This window comes from Schistocerca americana, chromosome 3 (genome assembly GCF_021461395.2).
Source record: "Schistocerca americana isolate TAMUIC-IGC-003095 chromosome 3, iqSchAmer2.1, whole genome shotgun sequence".
Taxonomy (NCBI): domain Eukaryota; kingdom Metazoa; phylum Arthropoda; class Insecta; order Orthoptera; family Acrididae; genus Schistocerca; species Schistocerca americana.
In genome coordinates this window covers 76,731,656-76,754,095 of record NC_060121.1, presented here as the reverse complement: position 1 = coordinate 76,754,095, position 22,440 = coordinate 76,731,656, and the positions used below count along the sequence as shown (strand labels likewise).

General features: G+C 44.2%; 1 non-coding gene across 1 annotated transcript; it reads left to right on the top strand.

Moving 5' to 3' along the window:
• The first annotated feature begins 995 nt into the window (after positions 1–995).
• On the top strand, positions 996–1,070 carry Trnas-aga. Its single transcript has one exon. It is a non-coding gene; the product is annotated as a tRNA-Ser (tRNA).
• Positions 1,071–22,440: the final 21,370 nt, after the last annotated feature.

Here is a 22,440-nt window from a genome sequence, read left to right as displayed (position 1 = left end):
CGTGTTCGATGCCGACCACGTCCGCCAGTGGATGACCGCCTCCCTGTTTTTGTCACTGCGCGTGAAGAGGACGACACGATAGAGAAAATCACGGTTGCAGAAGTCGATCTGCAGCTCCGTCGCTTCAGCCCCAAGAAGGCGGGTGGCACGGATGGTGTAACCAACTGCCTGTTGAGTTTGCTACCCCCAGAGGTACACCAGTCTCTGGCGGACATCTTCAACAGCATCCTTCGCTCTGGGACTTTCCCTTCCTCGTGGTTGCCATCCGCAAGAGCAGCAAGGACCCACGTCAGGCAGCCAACTACCGGCCGATCAGCGACCTCCAGTCCCTCTCAAAAGTCTTTGAGAGGTTGTACGTGGAGCGGCTTTTACGCCAGGTGACGGAACAGCAACTCATCCCCCAGGAACAGTTCGGGTTCCGGAGCGGCCGCTCGACCACCCAGTAGCTGTTGCGCCTCCTGGAGTAGGCGATGCGAGCGCTGGAGACGCGGGAGTACCTAGGGGCGGTGCTTCTCGACGTCTCCGAGGCCTAAGACTGTGTGTGGCACGACGGCCTCGTGTACAAACTTTATGTACACTGGGTGCCGACGTCGCACGCGGTCCTACAGCGCTCGTATCTATCGGGGCGCACATTCCACGTCCGAGCAGATGGTGGCACATCCGGCAGATTCGAGCGGGAGTGCCGTAGTGGTCGGTTCTCGGACCCCTGATATACTCTCTGAACACCGCCGACCAACTTCACACAAGCTCTCATGTGAATCCTGCAGAACTAGCACTCCTGAAAGAAAGGGTACTGCGCAGACATGGCTTAGCCACAGTCTGGGGATGTTTCCATAATGAGATTTTCATTCTGCAGCGGAGTGTGCGCTGATATGAAACTTCCTTCTTTCAGGAGTGCTAGTTCTGCAGGGTTCGCAGGAGAGCTTCTGTAAAGTATGGAAGGTAGGAGACGAGATACTGGCAGAAGTAAAGCTGTGAGGACGGGGCGTGAGTAATGCTTGGGTAGCTCAGTTGGTAGAGCACTTGCCCGAGAAAGGCAAAGGTCCCGAGTTCGAGTCTCGGTCCGGCACACAATTTTAATCTGCCAGGAAGTTTCATATCAGCGCACACTATGATGCAGAGTGAAAATTTCATTCTGGAAACCTCGGTGTCACACTGGACAGGTTCCTGACGTGCCTGCCCATCGTCCGCGACGTCAGAGGGAAAGCAGTGGGGAGACTACGTGCGCTGTACCCGCTGCTCAACCCCTCGTCTGCACTACTTCCACTCCACGGCCTCTCCATGCACCTGGCCTCGGTACGACCGGTTCTGGAATATGCGGCCGTGGAGTGGGGTAACACAGCAGCGACACACATTGCGACGCTCCAACGCATCCAGAATAGGGCGCTGCGACTTGCGCTCCACAAGCCGCCTCGCTACCCCACGAGGCTGCTCCACGAGGAAGCAGGCACACCTTTCCTGCGGGATCACTTCCGGAAAATCACCAGGGTGTTCTACAACAACGCAGAACACTCTGACAGCGGTCTAATTCGTGGGCTGGGCCAACAGGTCCACTACAGGCCTACAAGACGCTGGCCCGACCTACTGCGGGAGTAGTCCTCTCCCGCAGTCCCGATGAAGATACAAAGAGCGTCTCTATAGCCAGCGACGCTCACTGAGGACAGCTCGTCAAGGCAGGTCCCACTGCCAACACCACAGGTCAGCGCAGGAACACCAGCTCCGCTGCTTACACTGCCTCTACATCTGAAATATGTCGCCAGTGTTTTACAGCGAGCGAGCGAGCCTAGCAGCCAGTCGCCGACTGACCACGGTAGATGTTGACCGCAGTAGGCATCGAAACGTGAGGAAGGAGAAGAAGTTTTATATATGGACCACGGCAATTCAGCCCAGACGTTTTCATTAATCAAATGGGAATACCTGGGGCAAGGCGACTTTTCTCTCAAGGCACACTCTGAGTAAGCTTAGAGGACCGGCATTTGAAGCTGACTTCCACCCACTTACATTTCGCGTAAGGACTGTGAGGATAAGGTCAGAGAGAGCAGGGCTCGCGCGGATACGTACAGTGAGCAGCCAGGACGTTTCGACCTCTGCCCACCGCTACGTACGACGCCGGCTGGTGTCGGTGCGGGCACGTGACGCGATAACAAAAGTGTGTAAACGGAGCAGACACGGACGCGAGACCACCCTAGCCAAGATATGGGCTGAAAGCGGGAAATCCGCTGAGTAAGCGACTTTGACAAACGGCCATTTGTTATTACGAAGAGCCTGTGAACGTGTATCTCGAAAACGGCGAAGCTGATTGACTGTATACTTGCGGCTACGGAAAAGAGGTACGACAGCGAAACTGCAACTAGGTGCTAAATGGTTGGACGTCCGCGACTCTTCAAAGAACGTGTGGTTCGGTGGGTTGTCTGTTCTGTAAAGTAGGATAGATGGTGATCCGTGGCATCTCCGCTGCAAGAGCGCAGTGCTGATGCACGCACAGGTGTTTCGGAGCACACCGTGCATCGCACACTGATGAACATGGATCTCCGCTGCAGTCCACCCCTACGTGTTCACATGTTGACCCAAAGGGGTCGTCGATTACGCTTCCAGTGAGCACGGGGCCATCGGGATTCGATGGCCGATCAACAGAAACATGTAGTCTCTTCGGGTGAATCACATTTTTGCTACACTAGGTCGGTGGTCACCTCCACAAACGCCGTCAACGTGGTGAAGGGTGGCTCGAAATGTGCAGTGCGCCACGGACGCAGGCCGAGGGGAGCAGTATTAAGCTATGGGAGACATTCTCCTGGTCCTGCGTAGGACCTGTGGTAGTAACCGAAGGCACGCAGCCAGCTGCAAACCACCTGCTGCCCTTCATGCTTGATGTCTTCCCCGATGACGATGCCACCTTTAAACAGTATGACTGCCCGTGACTCGGAGCCAGAACCGCGCTGCGGTGGTTTGGGCAGCATTGTAGTGAACTCACGTTGATGTCTCTGCGAATAGATTCACCTGATATAAATCCTATGCAACCCGTATGAGTCGCTATCGGGCGTCATCACCGCGTACATACATCAGCGACCTGTTATTTACGAGAATAACATGACCTGTGCGTAGACACATAATGCGACGTACTTGCACAAACCTGCCAAAAAACTATCGGCTCCCTGATACGCAGAATCGGTTATGTATTTCGTTCCGAGACAGACAGAAAGCTATTAAGCAGGTGTTCATAACGTTTTGGCTTGTCATTGTGTAGATAATTGATTTTGGCTAGCTCTATTTGCGAGTGGAACAGGAAGGGAAATGATTAGTAGTGGTACAGAGAACCCTCCGCTACTGACCGTACGGTGGGTTGCGGAATACTATGTAGATGCAGATGTAGATGTACATTTCTTTGGGCCGCTTCATGTTACCTGCTAATATGTTTCACACAAAACGAATAAATTTTCCAGACGTAATCTTTGAGAAGTCTTAAGCTGCTCTGCGGTCTCGCATTTCTTCCTGACTTCCATACCACCGAAATAAACTTAAAATTTCACAGTTGTATTTCTTGTGGGATGGCAGTGCCATAGAATTTGTTTAATGGCATCACATTCACCATCTACTGTACTATTTACTATGATTTCCACGGTTGTAATTTCCAACTTCGGTCATTTTATAGTCGTTAAAAGTACTGACAACACAGCAATAATCAACGTTAATGAAATGAACGTAGGCTTAAATCCATTTTATCTACTTTATTGACAGTTGTTGTATTTTCAGCACATTTAACCACTTTAAAAAGACCGAAGGTCGAAATTACAATCGTGGTAATTGTAACAAATAGTATCGTCCATAGCTAAAACAATGAAATTGAATAAAGGTAGAGAGAGAAATTATTTCGTAACTATTAAGACAATCTTTTCCTTACTATTGCATACAATAACCTACACGACTAGGGAAGAGTTGCCAAAATTTAATCATTTTTGAGATTTGGTTTACTATAGTCTAAACAGCCAGTTATCAAGATATTTAAACAATGCCATGCTCAACTGTGGGACGCTGTTCTCGGTATCAGATTTAAGGAACTAAAAATCTTGGAAAACTAAAACACACTACATCTAATTTTCTAAACATCTGCAAATGATACAACTTAAGTATCTGGTTTCTTAATATGTGTAAGTGTGCGCATGAACTTTAACATCCTTATAATCTATATCCCTGACCTGAAAGATATCTGTCAGTCTAAGTTTAAGGAAATGTCCCATGTTTTAGTTCTCACAACACCATTTGCTGCCACCACGACACAACTTCCTCCCTCCTTTTCCCATCCCTGTCCACTTCGCAGGAGTGCAGGAGTCCACATTTCTTTACTTTATGCGTCTGGTCACTTCTTCCTTTCGCTGTTTCTAAAAGACTCACTGCACCATTCCTGTATTTTAGGAATGATTTTCTGTGGGGGTTTCCGCACAGAGTCTCGAAAATACTTCCTTTTCACAGGTCGAGCTGTAGCTCCATTCGTATTCTCCTTTGCTTGGACGGAAATCTTCAGCCCACTTTTTGTCTGCCATTGCTTCTTCTGCACTGAAATTCTGGGGCAAACCGACTCGTTGTGCAAAGTCTAACGCAAGTTTTCTTACGTCCGAAAAGCGTGAATCCAACATTATCTTTTGAAATGTAAGAACATATGACTGCGATTCGTTTTCAGTTTCGCTGGAAAACATTTTAGTATCCCCGTTAGCAATTTTCTTTTCATTTTCAGCATGCCTCTCCATAGTTAGCTTAGGAACATTTTATATTCGTTCACATACATTCAATCCGTGATTGCCAGTTAAATATACTGTTACAACTACATGCAATTCTTCTACGCCTCACTTGCCATAACGCCTATCTGTTTTCGTACTATAATACACAATGATTATTCGATTAATAACTTAGCATAAAGAACGGATGATACGACTCACCACGTGGTTTCTAAACATTATGTTGCACTAATAAAGCGGAACACATTTTTAAAGCTCATTATACGCAAAAGTTTCATAAATTGTACCAGCGGAATATAGGAAGCTTCTAGCGGTAGATTATAAGCAACGTCGCTATTGTCAGTTTCCTACAAACGAACCGCAACGAATACGGAGTCATCAATGTCTCTAAATTAAAGCTGTTTCATGTACGTTAACCAAAAATAAAACATTATGTTCCCATTATCTTTAACGTTAATTCTCTTCGGCACGTGCACAAGAGAACGGTTACAGTCGATGAAAACCACAACAAAATGAACACTGCCGTCAGAAGACATGTTCCTCAACACGTAGCCGATAATATGGCACCAAGAAGCACGTATTTCACTCCGACATCACAAGATGTCGGACAGTGCTAGAGGTAGTATTCTGTAGTAGTGGTATGCATTGGGACCTCGTAAAACAAAGGCACCTCTCTCCTACATATGTCAATTGTAGACGCCAAACTGCAGATTAGCACTTAATTTATTTTTTCCTTTTATTAGAATTTATTACTTCAAATTTGTGGAGAAAACTGTCGCAATATGTGCAAAACGTTTCAGACATTTCGCTGCATTACACATGGTAGCGTAGCAGATTCCACAGTGATATTTTTGTCGATAGATAGCTCTATTCATCTGAATAGGAATCAAAATCACGAGCATATGTGTCCTCAATTAAATATCAACTGCATTCCACCAGAGGTATATACTTAGCAACAGATGGTGGCGCAACAAGACATTCCTTAGGACATCAGTGGGATGGAATCAATACCACACCAGCGAGAAAAGCAAGACCTTCAGTTGACTTTTACAGTTGCAGTAAGAAACAAAATACTTAGATACGTCAAAAAATGAGAGAATGGTAACATGTAGGACTGCAGCTCAGCACGACTGAAACATAAAAAAAAACGGACTGCAATGTCGCATCATAGTTTCGAAAAATAATATAGAACTAAAGATATACCAAGCAATTATATATTAATCGATACGAGATAGATAGTATTCTACTCTCGCTGAAAAGCTGTAAGGTAACAGACATAATGTTACATCAAAATAAAGTCCAAAACGCAATTATGGTAGAAGCTTATTTAATAGCTTTTAGTTTCAACAGGCTCCATGCCAATGATAATCTTCTTAAAAGCTATTTATTTCGTCCACTGGTTGTTGGTTTATATCCATTTTATTTTTGCTTTGTACACCACGACGTTTCCTCCTTGTAGCAATTTTCAGTATAATGTTGAACGCGTTAAACATATATATTTTGCGATACAGCCTTATAATTTCATGAACTGTCCGTAACTGGTCGGGATTGAGAGCTGTTGCAATGGCAATCGGTTTGACACGAACAGCAGCTCACAGCCAAGCCGTTTACTAGTGTGGGCTGGCTCTGACCTGTATGCAACATTACAAACGAACTGTTTGGCACGAGGTGCCGATGTACACAGTTCAGCGCTCCCCTGGCTGTATACTGCTGTTAGAACATATTTACAGCTTTCAAGCTCTGTCAACTATGTGTTGTTCAAGAAATTATATGGCTGGAACCAAAAATTTATCTCAACAAGATATTTAATATTTCAAACCTCGTTACATTTCCAAATCGTTTGCGCCTTTACTACTGAACACTTAATGACATTAAAATATAAAATCCGCCTCTTATAGGCCACTAACTGAACATACGGCAATAATAATAATAATTTTGCACATCAAGACTGTAAGAAAGAAAAAGGATGTTAGATGTAGGAGTAGATATCTGAATGTTACTTCTTAGATCCACAACTTTGCCAGCGCTGTTTTTTCTCGAAGATAGAGACTTTATTGTGAAAAACTTACAAAAAATTTACGATTGAAAGTATTGGCCACCGCGGATCACTACTTTCTCCCATCTTCCGGGTACATACGAGTCCCGCGCCGGAAGAACTGGGCATCTTTTGAGAAGATCCATGAATCGATCTAATTTTGCACTTGTTCGTAAGGCCGGAAGTGCTGGTCAGCCAGGCCTTGTGCCACCGATCCAGAAACGTGTTAGAGGGAGCAATGTCCGGTGAGTAAGGTGAATGGGGCAGGACTTCGCATTTCAACATTCCCAGGTATATTTCGACGTGTGTTGCGACAGTAGGTCGAGAACGGTCATGCTGAAAAATCACGGTTTCGTTTCTGTCGCTGTATTGTAGCCATTCGTCTTCCAGTGTTCGGCTCAAAGGCGTCAAGTGCTTTCGATAATTGTCTCCTGTGATTGTTTGCGTCCGTTTCACTCACCTCGAAAATATTCTCTCTTCCACCGCCATGTCAGGCTTCGATGTGAAACTTTCTTAAGGCACTGAAATCATTCTGTGCAAGTTCTGTCACTAACAGATACTTCAACAGAGATCTTGCCCAATATTTAATGAATCTCAACCGCAGATTCCTTTATGTTAATGCAGAAAATTGCAACATTCAGTAAACGACGAGAAGTGAGCTCGCAATTTGACATATTCAATGGAGAATTATTTTATAACGCAATCACAAATTGAGAAATATTTTGGCAGAGTTATGTTTACAAATGCTTAAGATTGCTTTATGACAGTTACGACTTATCACCCGCACTAATGATTGTCGCCACTGCCATCTACTGCTAACGGCGAAAGCAAAGCTGTAGACCTAATGCAATTGTTTATGAACGACGAAGAGGGCCATAAGACATCAGTTTGAAACGGCACAGACAAGAAACAGACACAAAAGTACTCACAGCTATACAGTTAGACTAGACCAATCTTATGTGATGTGTTTGACCGATCTGTCTGAAATGTTCAGATGTGTGTGAGATCATCTTACACACTACTTAAACTAACTTATGCTAAGAACATCACACACGCGCATGCCCGAGGGAGGGTTCGCACCTCCGGCAGGAATGGCCACGCAGCCCGTGGCAGGACGCCTCAAACCTCGCGGTCACTCCGCACGGCACCGATCTGTTTCACTTGAGTCTTTATTCGAGGGATCGATGAGTTTTTCATTCTATGCCTGACTGTTACGTTAACCACCAAACGACAAAAAAGTCACAATACAGGCATGCGGAGCTAATGCAACAGAATTTTAGTCAAGTTCGTTTGATAACGAAACACAATGGTGACGAAAAAGTAATTGATGCTGAACTGTTTCCAACTGTCAAAACAGGAAATCTTCATTCTTTAGTGCAACCAAACAATTATTTTGTCATTTTTTGCTTTCTCTAAAGGTTTATACACCGAATCGAGCTTTTATTTTCATGTCTAAGGAAGTACGCATTAGCCTTCCGTAATCTTTACGTTTTAGCGTAAAAAGTACTATACACAGTTTACATACCTTATTCTTATAACATAGAAGAAGTATGTCCTTTACCTTCATCAGCAGGCACCCGGTGTCCACCATATTGCTAAAATACGCCGGTGTATAGCAGCAAAGCTTCTTCTAAACGCGGCGAGAAGAGCTCGGTTGACCAGTTCAGAAGAACGTTGCCCAGCAACGGACGAGAGCTGCGTAACAATGACAGCAGCTGGCTTGGAACACTGCAGTGTGGTGGGACGAAGTCAGAAAGAATAGTTGTAGGAAGGTGAGTATGAACGAGGCACCATTTCAAGAGTTATTGATTGCAATAACATTTAGGGGGCCACTTTAAACTGCACGGGAAGACTTATTTATTGATTAGTTTCGGACAGCCTTTTCGTTATTAAATCATCCAGGTACATAAGTCTTGTGTTACAACCAGACGAGCATGTAAGTTATTGGCCACAAAAAATATAAACGTGGCAATACACAACGTATCGTCCACACATGAGCATCCCTGCGCACTTCCTACAAACGGAGGACATTCCTTTGCGCCGGAGTTCCAGTGCAAGAGGGGGCAAGACGTACCGCTGTGGGGTGGACGACCACTGGGGCAGGAGGCGTTAAGAGGATTTGTTTCACAAGCATTGGCGTGTGAAACGTACGATTTGGTCATATGTGGTAGCTGCACTGTTGAGAACACGTTCAAGGATTTTTAGACTAATTGCAGACGAAATTCCACATTAGAAATAATAAGTTTGTCGACTGACATAATACTATAGATATTTCACTGTCACTGTTTCCACACACAAAACACATTTAGGAAACGCTCCACCCCACGTTTCTTCATTTTCAGTAGCCACGTCTGTTTCACTTCCACTGGCAGTGTCAGCTGATTCACTTTCATCTTCAATTGCCGAATCAGTACTGCTTGCATGACTATGATTATCACTGTTAGAATCTGTTCCACTTTCCACATTTCCGATTGTCTCCAGCGCTCGGTCCAGCAAGCCTCCACCTGAAATATACTGCTCTCCAATTTTACTTGCGTGCTCACAGCGTCTCTTCCAGTCTTCTTCTGTTACGGGAGCAATTTGTTCATCTATAAGTGTTAATAACGTGTTCATTCTGAATGGCATATTACGTTCAGAAACACCGTCCATGACTCTTGCCCATATCTGCACTGTAGGATACAATTAGGGGTGGTATGGAGGAATTCGTACGTCAGTATGACCATGTTCGGTTAAAATGTTGTCTGTTTTATAAGTGATGTACCATGGTTTGTTCATTTTATCAATAAATGCAACTAGGGCCCCAATACATTCTTCTTTAAAGAAATTTCCTTTTCTGTCATTTCACTCCTCGTGGACTTTGATGTTGTAGCACGAGGCAGATAATTACTGCGATAAGGGGCGTTATATCTAACAAGGACAGTATGAGGAAGTAGATTAGGTATCAATTTCTCCCTGAAACATTTTTCATAAGTTGAGGAATGTATGTCGCTGTGATAAGCCCCTGTTGTCTGGCCGGATTTAAACCTCATGTACACATTCAGTACAAAACCGTCCTGCCAGCCAGCATCAATGATGACATTTCTATTTCCTTTCGAAACATGTCTTAACAGACAATGTAGTGGATTTTCCCTTTGTCTTTACGATTCTATGTGGCAGGTGTGAGCATTTAACTCGTCCACTTAGACAGACAGTTTGGTATCCCACAACTACCTGGATCGTCTCCAGACAGATCTCCGCTGGTCACCGAGACTCTTCACTGAAGACAAATCTTCACCAATCAGTGCCATTTCAGGCAGAAGAGGGGTCTGGAGACGCCCATGACAGCAGTGGAATACCAACCTGAGTGTCCCTCGCCATTTGGTCCGACAAGCAGGAGTGATTGTCTCGAGTGTCATTTCTTTTCTAAGAGGACTGCTTTGCTTCTAATTCATGGCACCCTTACAGCATAGCCGTTGGTTGACGATACTCTACACCCCGTTTTGTTGCCCTTCATGGCAAGCCATCGTGGCCTCACATTTCAGCAAGATAATGCCCGCTGAACAAGCCGAGAGTTTCTACAGCTTGCTTTTGTGCTTGTCAAATTCAGTCTCGGCCAACAAGGCCTCAGAATCTCTCCCCAATTGAGAACGTCTGGAGCGTTGTGGGCAGGACACTCCAACCATATGGTGATTCTGGTTACCCGGCGAGCCATTTGTACAGAATCTAGCACAATATCCACCAGGATGACATCCAACTACTCTGTCAGTTAATACCAAGTAGAATAAGTGCTTGCATAAGGACCACAGGTGGACCAACGGGTTACTGATATGCTCAATTTTTCTGAAATGGTGAACGTTTATTTGTCTGTACATGTACAGCACGTCTACTACTGTATTTGCGTTCCATTTACATAATTCCTTCACAGTCGTCGTTTTTTTTTTTTGTATTGGAGTGTATAATTAACGCAAGAAACTAGTTAGTAAATGCTCTTCTTAAGACATTTTCCATTGTCCAATACCTTTCAGTTGGTAGCTTTGATCTTCGAAGTCTGATTCTGTGTGTGCATCCCATTTAATTCTAAAAAAATTCATTCACAGATTTTTCTATACGTAGGAACGGGTAAAAGTCAAGGCGTCAAAACGGCAGGATGGAGGTTGCAACCATTCATAGTTCAAATGTCTGTTTTGCCACTGCCAAAGCACGTCTTTGTCCAGGTGCGCTATCGCGATGAAGGTAGATTTTTTCCAATCCTGCCTCTTCTTCCGCAAAGGATGTGGCAACGAAGGTTACTGCTTTTATTCAGGGGGGGGGGGGGGGTGAGGTGGGGTGAGGCGAGCAATGGTAGGCAGAGGATGGGAATGGTCTCATTGGAAGCAGTTGTTCGGAAAGTTTGTTTACCAGTAGGAACAATGCATTCGCTGAAGGAGCAACGTGCCGTTGTCGTAGAGGCTCGCTTTTCTAACGGTTGACGGATCATGGCAGAGCAGCGTACATCATGTATGCACTTCAGAATTTTCGACCCAACTTCTGATTTTTTGTTTATTGTTATTTCGTCGTTCGCGCCTCACATGTGCTGGAGGTGGTCTCCCTCCACTACAATATATCGCTCTTGAGCCAAATGCCTTTACAAAATGTAAGTACGGACATTACAGCAAGGTTTATAGGTGGAGAATTTAAAAATGTTTTTAAAGATTATATAATGCTGATTATTCGATGATACTTACAAAATACAATGTTGTTTCCTTCCTTTTAAATAAAAATAGCAATAAACAGTCAACAGACAAGAATAAAAAGACAAAATAGATATTTAAAGTAAGTTGAAAAAATGGTGATGTTGATTAAAAAGGAGCAACATCTACCGTTTAAAAAGATGAAGGACCGGCGCTGGTTAAAAAAGTTGTGGGAAGATTGAACTTTGGTTGTTATGTAGTGGGTTAGAGTGCGCGAGTTAGTATATAAGCCGTTGGATGATATTGAAAATGAAGGTGGTAGGATGAATAGTGGGAACACGGATATGAAGGATAGATTTGGTGGGTGTGTAGAGCCCTCACACCAGGAGCTGAAGTGGTGGGGAGAAATGGAGAAGCAGGAGGGAAGGGGCAGCCCTGACATAGAAAGGAAGTTATAGTGGGAACCCACGTCCTGTTGCTGGCCGGCAATCAGTTGTATCCTGGATCAAAGCTCGCAGAGGAACTGGAAGTGTGCAAAGAAGAGGAGTGGGAGTAACGGGGTACTACACGCCTAAATACGCGTTGTAATGGTTGTGAGCCTATTCGGGAGAAAACTGTAGCAGAAGTACGGACCGATTTCGATGTGACGAAACAGGCCGAGAAATATATTGTAAAACATTTTCATACACAGCAACGAAACCCTTGAGTATTGCCATTTCACGCACAGTTCGTGTTATGGAAATGATATCTCCTAGATGGCCAACATTGTCACAATGACGGAGAATCTGTGATGCAAATCGTTTAGGGCACGAACGAGCATATTTATAGGAATGTTTCTGATTTCCGCCTGAATGGTGTCTTTCAGTACCGCAACCGTGTGTAGTCTTGTAGCACGCACCCTTTGTGGCCTTTAAGGCAACGAAATATCCCCCTTCCTTGGAACGATGTGGTTAACAAACCCTCTGCGCACTGCACGTAAATGTTCACCCTCAAAAAAGAAAGCGTCGATTATGTCCACTGAGGAGGCGGCGCCCATTGCTGTGACTTTCTGGCTGTGTGAGGGGCGTTGATGAAGTTACTGAGGACTATCGTCGCACCAGTAACGACAGTTTTGTTTGGTGACACAACCGCTGCGATAAGAATGTGCGTTGTAATTCAGCCATAGCAAATTTAAGAACTTCGTTGTCCCTACTTTTAGTAAACAGTTCAACAGACATATGTATTTGCTTTTCGTAACCATTTTCTCCTAACTGATGCACAACCTCTATCTTGTATATTTGTAACGTTAAATTGTACCGTAAAATTCTGTGCACACTACGGTTGAACAATCCCACTAGGACCACAATGTGTCTCACAGAATGCATTGGACTATTACTTGGTTGGTCGGGGAGTGGTCCAAACAGCAAGGTCATCGGTCCTATCGGGTTAGGGAAGGATGGGGAAGGAAGTCGGCCGTGACCGTTCAAAGGAACCATCCTGGCACTTGTCTGAAGCGATTTAGGGAAATCACAGAAAATCTAAATCAGGATGGGCGAATGCTAGTACAGTGTGCTAACCACTGCGCCGCCTCGCTCGGTGACAACATTTTGCACTTCCTCTATCCGTTCCTCTGACTGACAACTTCTAGTTCTTCCAGGCGATTTCAGCTTAAGGGCACTTCCCGTTGCTTCATAATTTCTCACCTATTACGTGGTACAGGATCATTCCGTCTAAGGTCGAACTGACAACGGTATTCCTGTGTAGCAGCAGCAAGCGCTCAACGTTCCTGTGAAAGGTGAAAGGCCTCCACAGCCATAGCAATTTCAGGCCCACTCCAGCACTCCATCTCGGCAAAAAGCGGACCTATCCGAAAGACATGACAGACATTCAGTGTGACCAATAATACCGTTCGACTTTTAGAGACTTATTAAAACTGCCCGTTTTCTGCCATTACCTGTAATTTATGTGGCTACGAGAGTTTTGAGTAACACTGTAGCTATCGTTTAAATCTACTAGATGGAACTACTGGTATTTTATATCGTAACTCGATTAAAACAGGACCCAAAGACATTTATATACAAGTATTTCTCTTATATTATTTCGTTGGAATGCATTGTAATCGTTACTGAGCCTACATTAATATGTGCTTTTGCACCTTAAACCGTTCTTCGTAAAAAAAGAGAGGATCATTTGAAATATGTTTGAATTTATATAAGGTGCTGAAACAGAATCTCACGCAACACAGTTTAGGTTGTGAGTAATGGTACCACATATATCAAGAAAGATACTTGCGAAGTTCTGGCGCGTACTGGAGACATGGGTGTGTGGAAACATGATGTGAAGAACGTTTGTTTTATCGGCTCAGTGGTTTGGTTGGTGAATGAAAAGATAGACCTGAAGTGAACTTAGTGGTCCTGACTTAATGAATTGACTTTAGAGAAGAATAATCCTGCCAAAGAAATGTGATCAGGACAGTTCCAAGCAAATGAACCACAGAAGAAATGGTTCGCCTACGGCGCTAACGGTATGCGTGGTGCAGTTAATACCCCATCACTCGCGTGGTGACTTATTAAAAGGACTCAGTATTCTTGTATGTTTCTTTACCGACTGTGATATCTCCTTAAAATTAAGCCATAATGTTAAATAATAATAACTATTTGTCTATTAATCCAAACTTCATATTCTTGTATCCCCACATATTACTTTTGGCTGTGTCCAGCTTTCCTGACAAATGGTTCAAATGGCTCTCAGCACTATAGGACTTACCTTCTGTGGTCATCAGTCCCCTATAACCGAGAACTACTTAAACCTAACTAACCTAAGGACATCACACACATCCACGCCCGAGGCAGGATTCTAACCTGCGACCGTAGCGGTCGCGCGGTTCAAGACTCTAGCGCTTAGAACCGCTCGGCCACTCCGGCCGGCCTCTCCGGACAACTGAAATGTATAACATCGTACGGAATGTCATCAAAATACATTAATTATTCCATCAGAAAGTGTGAGAAATAACCAAGGCAAGAAAGAGAGAGCGAGCAACGCACCCAGAATAAACAGGAAGTGTGCAGCCTTCATATAAATACAATGAATCTGATACTGCGGTGTTTAACGTTACAAGCTTTTGAGCTGAAGTGAGTAGTGCGTCATAGGTGTGAATGCGGGATATTCGATGACGCTGTACCTACTGAATATTGATGTTTATGATCAAACTGATTATATTCTATTTTGAATCAGTGGAGGCCCAGGTATTACCTAATCTCGGCACTGTACAATGCCTTGGTAATTACGTCCAACGCGGGTCATTAACTTCATTAGTACACTGATTTTCAAAAAGAATACATGTTATTGTAAACTTAATTACTATTCTGTTCCTGAAAATTTCCATTTTACAGCAAAACGTAGAAGCAAATGGTGTCGTCGTTGCTCGGAAGGCACACACACCGCTGTCCTTATACTTTACTATCATTCTGTGAGACGATTTATTCACCACGCCTTCAATTTTAACCCATATAAACTGGGTGTGGTGAAAATGCGATTTTATTGCTGCGAAAAATTGCATGTGGAGAGTTGTTTGAACAGTTGCCACACAGTGCGCTGCTGTTATTTAGTGATGAGGCACACTTTGACCTATCTGAGTGCGCTAATAAACAAGACACGCCGTGCTAGTGGGCTAACAAACCCGGACAACTCCACGAGAGGACCACACAGCTCTTAGGCATTCATTACGTGTAGCACTTTGGTGTGCAGTGTTGAGAATACACTAAATGTGAATTCTCAGAGAGTATTCAGCATGATTGAGGAATGTTTTTTGCCTCTTCTTGGACAAATTAATATGGTGGTTGCGTAGTTGCACGTAGGTGGGACGACGGCGCATACAGTGCGAACTGATTTGCGTGTTTTACAGGGAAGTTCTCCGGGCAGCTCATCTGGTCATCCGTGACAGTCGCCTCATCGATTTAGGCCCCTGGGACGTTTCTTAGGGGCTTTCCAGAATCCACTCTGTGCACCGATTGTCCGAAGACTCTTGCACACTGGTAGGACAATATATTCTCAGCAATAGCCCGCACATGTTTGGTTACAACAGGCGTGCATACGTACGGAAATTCAAAACTCGAACAACTCAGTGTATTGGTAATGAAGACATCATTTTCAAACACCTGTAATATTAATACTCTCATTACCAACGTTTTTCAAGGAGGACTTTTGCGCACCGTAAAAAACTAAGAAAAAACAAAATTTTTAAATTGTTGTTGACATATATCAACATCATACTTTTTAAATAGGTACTAATGTTTTAGTAGGGTCTAGAACTTCTAACTATCTTTTAACACACACACACGCAAAAGTAAATACAAATTTAGTTAATTTCTCACAGCATACTTTTTAAAGAGATCTTTATGTCTAACAATGGTCCCTAAACTAGATGCTCCTCCTTGAAGCTCTCATGAAATATTTCATTTCAAACACAAATATTTATTTCAAAATTTTAAAATACACTGACGGAAAAAACTAAACACCAAAAAATAATTTACGCAGAGTAATGAAAATTCGGGAATATATCTCGTCTGATGATGTTCCATGTATGCTCAAGTGGAGATCTGGTGATCGAGGAGACCAAGACAACATGTCGACACTCTGCAGAGCATGTTAGGTTACAACAGCAGTATGCAGGCGAGCGTTATCTTGTTGAAAGACACCCCCTGGAGTGCAGTTCATGAATGACAGCATAACAGGTCGAATCAATAGACTGACGTAGAATTTCGCAGTCAGTGTGCGTGGGGTAACCAGGACAGTGCTCCTGTTGTCATATGAAATCGCACCCCATATCATAGGCTCAGCTGTCTTCAAGAACAACGGTGGGCTGGCAGCGCTCAAGTTTCCATTCCATGCAAAGACTCATATCAAAATATCAAGAAGATCAGTTATTTGTATATACAAGGTGTAAATTTTAAGTTGACAAACCAGAATAATCGAAAAATACGCTTCACACGAAAAAATGAGCAGAATCCAAAGATGATTATTTTCGAGGAGGACATCTGCCGGTGCTGAAATTAGGCCCTCCCCCCCGACCCCTGTGGGTGGGGCGGGAGGCAACTTTAAAATTTCAAATGGGAACCCCCATTTTTTATTGCAGAATCAGATTCTGCATAAAAACTAACTACATTTTAATTATTTGTTTCGATTCTTGGCAGTTGGCGCTGTAATTCAAGAAAATCCATGTTCTCATTTTTGTGTGGAAAATTGTTACGGATAAATAACAAATTGCTCTCTCTCAAACCCCACCCTATGTGGAGACACGGAGGGTTTTCGTATTATCGAATCAAAGTTTACGAAGTAAATAAGTATTTTTTATAACTTAATACACAAGCAGGTGCTGTATCAACTCCGCCACAACAGCCAGCCACATCCGCGACAGAGTCTCTGTACTATTCCACCGTACCGAACTTTCAGTGAACAACAAGAGCTATGGAACGAGCACTACGTTCATTTCGACGCCCAGTCTGCTACACGTCAAGTGCTGTGTACTGTGAAACTTTCTCATTTCTTGTCAATGGGTGGTACAGGTGTTTATCAACTCCCTCAGAAGTTATTCTCGCTAGTAGCCTACAGTTGCTAGTTTTTGAAGAATTAGTTTCTGCCCTCACTAAGTAATACGAGGATCAGGTGCAGGTTGCTGCAGCTCGTTACAAGTAATTTCGATTGTGGGGAAGGTCAGAACAGACATGCCATCCATAGGTCACTGACCTTCGTCCCTGCGTTTGCAATGTAGCTGTGGACGGCAATATAGTGACACAATGCTTCGTGATGCAGCTATGTACAGTGTGAGAGATCCTACTTTGAAACAAGTGTTACAAAATATTGAATATCAGGACTCAAGTTATAATGCCGTGGAAAACTTTGAGGTAGCGCCCATTTGCAGTGTAACACAAAGTGACAAACAAATACGGTGCCACCAACCACCACACGCAAATGGGCCAGCGCGTCATGGATAGAGTAAACAAGCGTTAAGCATGTTTCTGCTGTCAAACCATGTCAAGACAATATTTCCTCTCTTGGAACGTGACCTGCTTTGGTTCTGGAATGCCAGCTCATGTGCAGTCTGCATGCTTGCATCAGAAAAAGAACTCTACCCACGTTCCCTTCCATAAGTGTGAAGCACCTTCACATTCAGAGAATCTAGTTTTCTCCATCCGCCTACCGGTACTAGTAGTGATTAAATACAGGATGTGCCTTCACTCCGCCAAAATGCTGTGCAACGACAGTGAGATAAACTGTTTCAGAACTTAGTCAATGTCAGACGCTTTGTGCGACTTCAGTTAGACACTTGACACTTCCGTTTCGCTGCTTAATCGTGCCACTTATGGACAGCTGGGCTCGGCACAGTTCAGAAAATCTTGCACGCGACTTACTGCGGGTAGCGGTCAGGACATTCCGCTACTTGGTACGTGTAGTTTACCTGCCACATTCCAGTCTCACACCAAAACGAGGACATTTACATTTCTGCGTTCACGTCCCTGTGAAAATATTTTTGGATTTGATTCATTTCATTTGGTTGGTCTTCCGATTCACGACAATGTACTTTCTGTTTCTGTCTTCAACCCAAAAGGCAGTACTACTCAATTGACTGAAGGGTTACCTGGTTTATTTTCTGAAGGACATTCTGTTCAGTCGTCGTTGGTCCCGTTCTTACAGGATCTTTTTCTGGTCGCAGCAATGTCGGAGATTTGATGTTTTACAGGATTCCTGATATTCACGATATACTCGTGAAATCGTCGTACGGGGAAATCCCCCATTTCATCGCTGCCTCTGAGACGCTGTGTCCCATCGCTAATCCGCTGACTGTAACACCACATTCAAACTCATTTAAATCTTGATAACCCTGCTACTGTAGCAGCAGTAACCAATCTAGCAAATGTGTGAAATACTTGTCGTATACAGGGATTGCCGACCGCAGCGCCGTATTCTGCCTGTTTACATATCTCTGAATTTGAGTATGAGTGCCTATACCAGTTTCTTCGGCGCTTCAGTTGTGAGTGTATGGGGTTGCTATTCCGTCATTCTGTGCAACGGATTAATCTGAAATGTACCCTTTACCCAGTGGCTCCTGCAAGATGCGATGTCCACCCCCACACTACTACAGAGTCAGAGAGTCGCTCCTAACGTTGTAAGGAGAAATGCCTGAAAAACTTTCAGCAGTAAATATCTTCTGGAGTCGTCCGCTGTAAGGAAATGACACAAAAATTCACAAAATTTCTTACGTAACTAGTGGGATATTGGGTACTGGAGTAGTGCTAGTTAGTGTAAGAAAAACATGAAACTAACGAAAATTATTATTTATTTTGCAAAAATTCTGAGAAATCACAATGGCACCTTTAGTTATGAACTGAAGTTATTTCCGGGTTCATTTCGGAATGAAATTTCTATACAAAGTTTAAGATTCGTATTGACTTGTCAGAGTGGCTGAGAGCCGTGCCTACTGAACTTGAATAATTATCCGTTAGAATGTTGTTAGGTACGGTCGAGGCTGTCGCATGTGAAATGCAGTGAAGTGTACTGTTGTGGAGGAAATATGGGGCTCGCAAGAGCTGTAGCGCACAATACCGTAAGCTGCAATGACTGCTGTCTGCCCCGCTCGCTGCTGACAAATAAGATAACTCTATCTGGATTGACCTTCGCCAATAAAACTCTCCCTATGCCTTGATGAAGTCGAGGACTCCTATTAGCCCCTAGTCTAACTATTGGCGTGGTACACCGGTCAGATAACCAGTCCACCGCGATGCCACTCAAAAGTTCGCTCGCAGGCGTTTACCTATTACTCTGTCCGTTCACACCACACAATAAGTGTGGTGGCCAACACAGGACTCGATACAGAGTCACTCTCCGATTCGCTCTCGACAGAGGTGCTCTCCAAGTGAAGTACTGAGGAGAGACTTGTTCCTCACTCTTTGAGTACACGTACGAGCGCACACGCTCTCATTATGTGTTCTCGCTCCAAGAGTGACAACGGAACGGCCCCTCTCCACGCCAGACGTGAAGGGGTATATCTTTTGGTCCCTTCCATTACTCCTTCAGCTCAAGGCGTCAGAAATATCGTCTGCCAATCAGCACTGCTCTTCTAAAACGGGAGAACGACGTTTCGTTTAAGGCGACCAATCTGGAAATCTGTAACATCGGCGTTTGGCGTTTGCTGTCTCCCTGTGAAAATCTCTGAAACTGCGTGCTATGTTTGTAAAGAATGCGTAGGTTGGGCGCTCCCACACAATGTAGCGGAATTTGCTTTTAAGCCGAACATGGGTTCGTTCCCCCTTTCACTAACGCACACACTGTCCGCTCTACGGGCGGCGGCCTAGCGACGTAGATAGCTCCCTGTGAATACCTCTGAAGGGACCGGCGTCCTGGCGTGCGGTTTTTGCCTCTCCCGAACTAGAAGCTTTTCTGACCGTCGTGTCTTGAATGTGTGTGTGTATGCCAGCCTAGAGTATTTCAACCACGGTGCGCACTTGCGATTTGTTAGTTATTTGCATATCGTTTACATGAATTCATACAACAGTGACTTCATCTTATCGAGTTTGGGTTCGAATGAAGCATCTTGATGTGTGGAATGTGATTGTGGGGGCGGAATATGTAAGCAATGAAGGTAAGGAGACCACGACGTCTTACACAGTGCATATAAAGTGTTACATGAGGATTTTCACAAGTAATGTATGTTGTATTTTAGAGCTAAAATAACTCACTAAATATAGTCAAAAAAATAACTAATAAAAAACTGTCGTAATAATCGTCAGTCTAGAGGCTGCATGTATTCAAAGTACTAACTGCTTACTAGTTAGTTTGCAGCACGAGTGCGTTTCTCTCATTAGATGAAGATGAACCTACGCGGTGCTACATAATGGTTAGATAGTTAATTCCGATAGTATGAAGCACGATAAAATATAAAATGGACACCAAAGGGTTTGAGAATATACGAAATGTTGAAGTAGACAAACAAATAAATTATGGAGCAGAAAAAAGAATGTGGCTATTAGTGTTCTGTATTGATTCGACGGTTCCTGCAGTAGCTATTGAAATGACAGCCCCCTTAAAAAATATTACTTACTCAAAATATTACTTCCTTCCTAGGCTACATCAATGTCATACCATTCATTTTTCATGTTTTAATCAATGTGTTTCTCGTTTATTACTGTTGAGAGATAGCCCAGACATTCTGCATCGCTTGACACAGATGCAGTGTACAGATCTGTCACCTCCCAGATGTTATTTCAGCGACCTCAAATGCCGAGGAAGGCGCAGTAGGAACTCTCAGCTGCAGCTGCCAAGGCAAGTGAACTCCGTGCTCTTGGGAAACAGGGTAGTGCTTTCATAAGTAATAATATTCAATGACGAATGACTGCCACCTGAGTAGTTCGTAATTTAGCACAGAAGAATCACATCTACACCAATTGTCATTAAAGCTGTGGGACTTTGACCTTGAAGACGACATGCAATAAGCGGCAAATTAGCTGAAGTGCACTATATGCTTTTACATGCGAACGGTTTGAATATCAGCGTCAGCACAACGTGGATAGGAATAACACCACATGCATATTGAATAAACTGAAGAACAAGCATGGTGTTTCTCATTCACAAACAGTATTTCCACGTTATTTGTTTCTGAGATGACAAAGATATGCCTCGTGTAAGAAGTAGATATACCAGTACCTACCGAATGTCGACGATCTCAAGGGTTCAGCATTTCTTTGTTGAGTACGGGCTTGGCGCCTCCGGGGTTCCACAGCTACGAACTGGAAAGCGCCACCAGTCCCCTGCCACCGCAAGCTCTGGCCACGCTTCAGCGACCACCAAGCGGCGCGGTGGTGGAACGTAGTGAGTCTCAGGGAATGGGGATCTTGGCTTCACTGACCGGATCGCTAGGATGGAATACACCGCTATAAGAAACCCTCAATCTCAAGGTGTGCGGCTCGCCGATGAGATCCATGGCTGTTGAGGTGGAACAGTCGTTAGCGGGCAACCTCTGGGGAACCTGTCGCACCTCAGTTGTATAAAGGCTTACTCAGGAAGGCGGGGCTCTGTCTGAGTGGATCCTTATTTCCCTAGCTGCTCGTGGGACCGAAATGGAACCCTCGAAATCTTCTTTTCCTCCTCCCAGCGGGCAGGGTCTACCGCCTGGGAGTTCTCTCGCCCATTCATCAGAAAGAATGAGGGAGGCTAGTCCTCCTGATAATCAACTTTTTATTAGTAATGGGGCTCAAGGAGTCATGAATCCCAACGTCTTTGTAGTGATCAAGAGGAAGGAGGGGGCGCTTGAAAAAGTGTCCCCCTCCTATATCCATATAGGCTTAGAAGGGTTGGTTGGTTGGCTATTAAACAGTTGCAAAATGGTTCCTTGCTTGTCGAGACTAACCAGGCAAAGCAGTTGGAACTTCTTATGAAGTCACAGATATTGGGCGAGTAAGACATCATTGTTGAGCTGCATAACTCCCTTAAGTCCAGCCAAGGTGTGGTAACCTACGGTGATATTATGGACATAGATGTTGCTGAACTGAAACATGAACGGGCACCACAGGGGATCATGGATGTGGAAAAAAAGCCACACAAGACCAATGGAGAGACTGAGGAGACTGCCACTTTTATTGTGACCTTAAATTCTCCAACGCTACCTGGACACATCATGGCAGTTTTACTCCGACTTAGGGTTTGATCCTATGTACCTAACCCAATGCGAGGCTTCAAATTCCACCGTTTTGGCCATACAACGCTAAGTTGCAGAGGTGAAGCGACTTGTGGGAAGTGTAGAAAGGCAGCCCATGAAGCTCGGACTGACTATCCGTCTCCAGAAGTCTACATTAACTGCTCTGAGAGCCACCCAATCTGGATCCGAGCCCACCCTGTTTTTTGCAGAGGAACGCAAAATTCAGGAAATCTAAGTGACCAAGCGGATCCCCTACGCAGAAGACAAGAAGGAGTATCAGGCAATGAAACCCCCTGTCTTTGCCACTTCTTATACTGAAGAAACCTGTCATTAAGGTCGACACTTCGACTCAAATGA